At 46.3% G+C, this 5,867-nt stretch overlaps 1 long non-coding RNA gene across 3 annotated transcripts; it reads left to right on the top strand.

Moving 5' to 3' along the window:
* The first annotated feature begins 1,310 nt into the window (after positions 1 to 1,310).
* On the top strand, positions 1,311 to 4,982 carry LOC146757990 (uncharacterized). Of its 3 annotated transcripts, XR_014935377.1 has the most exons (6): positions 1,311 to 1,766; positions 3,047 to 3,086; positions 3,319 to 3,465; positions 3,796 to 3,881; positions 4,483 to 4,592; positions 4,896 to 4,982. It is a non-coding gene; the product is annotated as an uncharacterized LOC146757990 (long non-coding RNA). The 3 variants fall into 3 exon arrangements; XR_014935376.1 differs by lacking the exon at positions 3,047 to 3,086 and having other exon boundaries at positions 1,313 to 1,766; XR_014935375.1 differs by lacking the exon at positions 1,311 to 1,766 and having other exon boundaries at positions 1,829 to 3,086.
* The last annotated feature ends 885 nt before the right edge of the window (positions 4,983 to 5,867 follow it).

Genomic DNA, 5,867 nt, shown 5'->3' with positions numbered 1-5,867 from the left:
AACCTGTTCCAGTGCGTTACCACCCTCTGTGTGAAAAACATCAACCTAATATCCAACATAAACTTCACCGTATCACTTTAAAACCATTCCCCCTTGTCCTATCACTATCCACCCTTGTAAACAGCCATTCCCCTGCCTATTTATATGCTCCTTTCAAATACTAGAAGGCCACAGTGAGGTTTCCCTGGAACCTTCTCTTCTCCAAGCACAACAAGCCCAGTTCCCTCAACCTGTTCTCATAGGAAAGGTGCTCCAGCCCTCTGATCATCTTAGTGGCCCCCCTTAGCATTATTTGCAATTCTCTTTTGCCTTCCTGCAAGCACACCTGCTTCAGGGCACATTTCATCCCACTGTTAGGCCTTGTAAGAAGCACTATGGCAAGTCCATATGCAGAAAACACTGGCATTCCATTCACTAACAGAGAAACTATTCTGCCCTTGCTCCTGACTCTTGTCCCTGCCTCCTCCTGCACTGGGCAGTGTTTGTGGGCAATGAAAGAAATACCCACATTCTGGAAAATACAGACAAAAAAGAAACAGGCAGAAAAGCGGCACTAATACTTTGTCACTGGTGGGAATCTCCACAGAAAGTGCTGTGCTAAAGGTGTGAGGTTAAGGGATCGTCACTATCAAGATAAAAGTCACAGCATGGAAGATTTAGCGATGGTGTGCTGACTAGAAGGAAAAAACAACACTTACCTTGGAGCTTGTTCATTTTCTCTCCTATCATCGGATATCTTCTCATCATCTACGTAGCTCTGAGGTTGGCCAAAGCCTGTTGCCATGAGCTTTGCTAAACGCAACAGTGCTGTGGCTCAGAGGTATTACACCAGCACACAGCATAGGAGAACTCTATAACCCAAGTGTCGAGGGAAGAAGAAAGGGGAACTGTTACAATTGATTACGTTCACTAAATTGATAATTGTAGGCTTCTTGTCACACACTACTGCCTACAGCAAAACAGCACAGATGTTGACAACTGTGATTTCTGCATACAAGCAACCACTCAAGGCTGAGCACTCTCTCCTGTCCCTTTGCCATGTCTAGAAAGACCCAGAAGAGCTCAGTGTTCTCTTGCTGTTAGTTTACATCCTCCAAGCACTTCCAAAGGCACGCTGCTCTGTAGAAAAAGCTGAGCTGCCCAGAAAGTTTGTGCAGGAAGAAGGCAGCAGTATCAGTGCACGTCATCCTGGGGGATCTGAAAGCATTTGTGAAGAGAACAGGGAAAGAAGAGGGAAGAGAGCAAAACCAACAGGCACTAGCACTGCTGCCCACAGGGGGTGGGGCTTGAGGCAGGGCCTGTGCCAGAGGGGGACCTGGCACAGTTAGGGCCAGCTCAGGGCCCAGAGCAGAGGGGGAGCAGGCAGAGGCAGGGCCTTGGGGCCCAGGATGGAGGAGGACCAGGCACAGCTGGGGCCAGCTCAGGGCCCAGAGCAGAGGGGGACCAGGCACAGCTGAGGCCACTGCAGGGCCCAGGTGAGAGGGGAACCCAGCACAGTCGGGGCTGCTTTGGGGCCTGGGCCGGAAGGGGGCCGGGCACAGCCAGGGCCTATCCCCCTTTTTTGCACATATGAAATGCTCCCAGCTGTGCTGCACAGCAGAACATCTTTCAATGGAGATGAAAGCCTGTGAAATGAGAGAATCCTTTCTTATTTCTTTCACATTTGTGTTTGTTGACTGCAGTTCCAACCAGGTGGACTCGCAGTGTCTTGCAAGTGCCACCTGGAAGCAGGTACAGACTGGAGACACAGCACCCTCAATGTCCAGGTGAGTAACAGCAGCCAAGGAGGCCTTTGGGCTCTGCAGGGTCCAAGTGTGGAGCATTACACACAGGAACAGCTGAGTAGAAAGACAGTGGCAGAGCTGCAGAGCTTGCCATAGTAGGGAGGCACAGTGGCTGAGCTCATTTCCCACAGTAACACAGGAAATAAGAGCCATGAGGGAAATGCAGATGCCTTCTGCCCCCATCAGAGGGGAGGAATGAGCTGCACTTCCACAGAGACATTCATTCCTCTCACAGCCACTCACACCTCAGGTGTGGAGGGACGAGCTGGGGCTGCTGGTGGCAGCTGTGGAACACTGCCATCTGTGGTGCTCCATCCTGCCCTGGAGGGGCATGTAGAGCTGAGGACCTTTGTCACTGCACAAATGACTGCAAGCAGAGATGTAGCAGAGGGAACATAAAGCATTTAATAACATATACAAAGCAATGAGTAATAGAAATGATATTTCCAACCAAATATCCCCCATCCTAGCAGTCATATCTGATCTCTACAATCCCACCCAAACAATTTCCCAGCCCCCTCCAATTCCTCCTCACTATCCCACCCCTGAATTTCCCTCCCCCAATTCCCACACAGTAATTGCCCACACTAATTACCAGCATGCAGGGCATAGAGAACACCTGTTCCTTGTGTGCAGACACCTGGAAAAAAAAGAAGTGTCAGGGAACTGGAGGTCTGTAGCAGGTTGTGGAGGCTCTGCATAGAACATAACCCCAGACCACAACCCCATCAGCTGCTGGGGCAGCATCATCCCTGTCATTGGGGGATGTTGCCAGTGGTGGACAGGGACACAGGGAGAAGCCACACCTTGGTGTAGCTCTGATCTGCTCATGTCCAGTCCAATCCTCTATAGCACTTTCCATCTTCTGTCCTTTGTTCTTAACCGTATCCTTCCTTCTCTTCTGCTCTTTTCCTTTCTTTTAGGTGTCTTACCTGTATCTGCTTTTCCCCTCTTCTGTTCTTTTACTGCTCTGGTCAGCATCCAGTGTCTGCACCGCAACTCTAGGTTTTGGGATGGAGAAAGGTACACAGGGCATAGATTTGTACAAGAAAAGCTCTCTTGCTGTGCCCAACAGATGACAAAAAGGAACCCTCAGGACCACAAAGGCAGCTTGTTTCTCCAAAGGCCACAGCGTAAACTCGTGTAACTGGGAAGGACTCTGTTATACATCTCCTAAAAGTGCCTTTGAATGAATAATTTTCTGGTCTTGTTTCCAATTGTTGCTCAGAGGAAATGAGGTTTTTATCCTTGTATCTTTGCAGGAAGACAGAGAGGAGGGAACCTGTCTGGTGAAATGCTCAGGTGCTGTTTCCTTCCTTGCACCAACAGCCTGTTTGTGTCCACACGATGCCAGTTGTCCTCCTGACAGTTTCTACCGGTCCTTCTCCGAGTCCTTCTGCTAAGCACTGCTATTTCTGTATCCTCGGGGCCCTGTTAGGACTAAAAAGAGGAGCGGATAACAGACAGAAGGATCTGGCCTTCTGCTGGGTGATAGCTGCCTGCATGTCCTGTTCTTGCTTTCTCTTTTCCCCAGGTGGCATTGTGCTTCCCAAGGAGCATATGGACCTTTTAGATGGGAGTGTGCAGCAAGGAACACATGGGGTCTCATCTTCCTCCCTGCTCTACATCTGAGTGAGGGACACTGTGACCTGCTCAGGAGGCAAGATGTCATGTCAGGGAGGTGTGTTTTCCTTGTTGTTTTTTATCATCTGTGCTTTGCTTTGCTGTGTTATTTTTTTTCCTTTGCAGCTCTATGGTTTTCTTTCCTATTTGGTGTTTTCTATGTCGTGTTTTTTTTTTGTTTTTTGATTTTTGTTTTTTGTTTTTTGGTTTTTTTATAAGTTTTTTTCTGTTTTTCCTTGTCTTAGTTTTTTTCTTTTGTTTGATTTATTATTTTTTCTTTGCTTTTATTATTATTTTTTTTTTTTTTTAATTCTGTGTTATTTCCTAAAATCCTTCATGGTTTATTTGTTGTTGTGTTTTTCATCTATGCTTTGTTATTTTTCTTTAGATACGCTGTATGAGAACTGTTGAATCACAGTCTGAGCCACTGATTATCACCTAGGGAAGGGACCTGGTCAGCCCTGGTTAGTGCAGGTGAGGCCAATGCAGCTGAGTGACTGGAAGGGATGGAGCCTGGCTGCACCTCTCTTACAGCTCATTTTTGAAGGCTGACTGCCCCTGGGTGGAATTGTTTTTGATGGTTTCTCCTCTGTGGAGTTTGTTCTGTGCACTTCCATCCTCAGTGGTGGGTGAGCCATTCTTTCCTTACCTTTGTAGTATATTCACACTGTGCTAGTCTTTCTGCTGTTACAGATAGTATATGTTTTTTTTTCTATATGTTTTCTGTGGTTTTTTAAACTTTGATTCCCTGGTTTTTGGCTTGCTTTTTTCTTTATATTTCTTTTTTTTTTTTCTTTTTTTTTTTTTTTCTTTTGCTGTGTCCTATTCTGCTTTACGGTGACATTTGCAAGAGACTGTGAATTCTTCTGGTTCAAATTGCAGTTGGCTTAATCAAATGCGTAAGAAATATATAAGGGCTGCTGAGGCCAGGCTGGAGTTGCATTTCTTTATGAACTGGGGTGTTGCTGTGGATGCGTTTATCTCCTGTTTTGTCTCATTTGCGGCTGTTCAAGAATATTAGATTGTGCTATGTCAGTGTTTGTTGCCATCCTGCTTTCTCTTCTCTGTCTTGCAGGTCAGCTCGTGCTGGAATTTGATGGTATCACTGTATGAATGGAGGTCAGTTTAGGAGCAGCTGCTGATGGAAGGAATCAAGACCAGGCTAATAAATGGAAGCATCTCCTGGTAAGGTGTCAGAGGTGGCAGTAATGATGTCTGTCATCGTTAAAACCAGAGGGCAGGCTCATCCGAGTGCTTGCTGACTGATACTTCGGACTATCTCGTTCTCCAGCTGAACGATAAAGCTAAGCATGTTGAGCCGTTACAGCTTGTGCTGAAGTTGTGAATGTGCCCCCAGATGTTTCCTTTAGTGGTAAATCATGTTCTGGCACTGTGGTAGTCCTATCTCTGTCATGATCTGGAGCACCGTGTCTTGTTGCGAGCCTTGTGTGCCTTTTTCCATGAACCTTGCTTTCTTTTTCTCTTCAGAGTAAGGGCAGGGTGCTTCCTTGCTTTTGGTGGATTCATCCAGGAGGCTGATAGAAGGCCAAATGCAATGTTAATTACATGGAGGGACAGGATGGGAATGGACTGTCGTTGTCACCAGGCAAAAGTGAGTTTCTTATGTCATGAATGATAAAATTTTGATTATTCTGAGCAGTTGCAGTGTGGTAGAGGATGTCACTGCTTTTCCCTTTCACTGCTGCTTTTCCCTTTCACTGCTGCTTTTCCCTTTCACTGCTGCTTTTCCCTTTCACTGCTGCTTTTCACTTTTAGTCTTGCTTTTCCCTTTTAGTGTTGCTTTTCCCTTTTAGTCTTGCTTTTCCCTTTTAGTCTTGCTTTTCCCTTTTAGTCTTGCTTTTATCTTTTAGTCTTGCTTTTCCCTTTTAGTCTTGCTTTTCCCTTTCATGCTGCTTCTCCCTTTCACTGCTGCTTTTCCCTTTCATGCTGCTTTTCCCTTTCATGCTGCTTTTCCCTTTCATGCTGCTTTTCCCTTTCACTGCTGCTTTTCCCTTTCACTGCTGCTTTTCACTTTCACTGCTGCTTTTCCCTTTTAGTCTTGCTTTTCCATTTCACTGCTGCTTTTCCCTTTCACTGATGCTTTTCCCTTTCACTGCTGCTTTTCCCTTTCATAGCTGATTTTCCCTTTCACTGCTGCGTTTCCCTTTCATTGCTGCTTTCCCCTTTCACTGCTGCTTTCCCCTTTCACTGCTGCTTTTCCCTTTCAGTGCTACTTTTCCCTTTCACTGCTGCTTTTCCCTTTCACTGCTGCTATTCCCTTTCCCTGCTGCTTTTCCCTTTCAGTCTTGCTTTTCCCATTCAATCTTGCTTTTCCCTTTCACTGCTGATTTTCGCTTTCACTGCTGCTCTTTCCTTTCACTGCTGCTCTTCCCTTTCACTGCTGCATTTCCCTTTCACTGCTGCTCTTCCCTTTCACTGCTGCTTTTCACTTTCACTGAT

This window comes from Coturnix japonica, chromosome 17 (genome assembly GCF_054131305.1).
Source record: "Coturnix japonica strain WE chromosome 17, WE-NBRP24, whole genome shotgun sequence".
NCBI lineage: Eukaryota > Metazoa > Chordata > Aves > Galliformes > Phasianidae > Coturnix > Coturnix japonica.
Note: the sequence above shows the minus strand (reverse complement) of the source record. Positions and strands in the feature narration are given on the sequence as shown.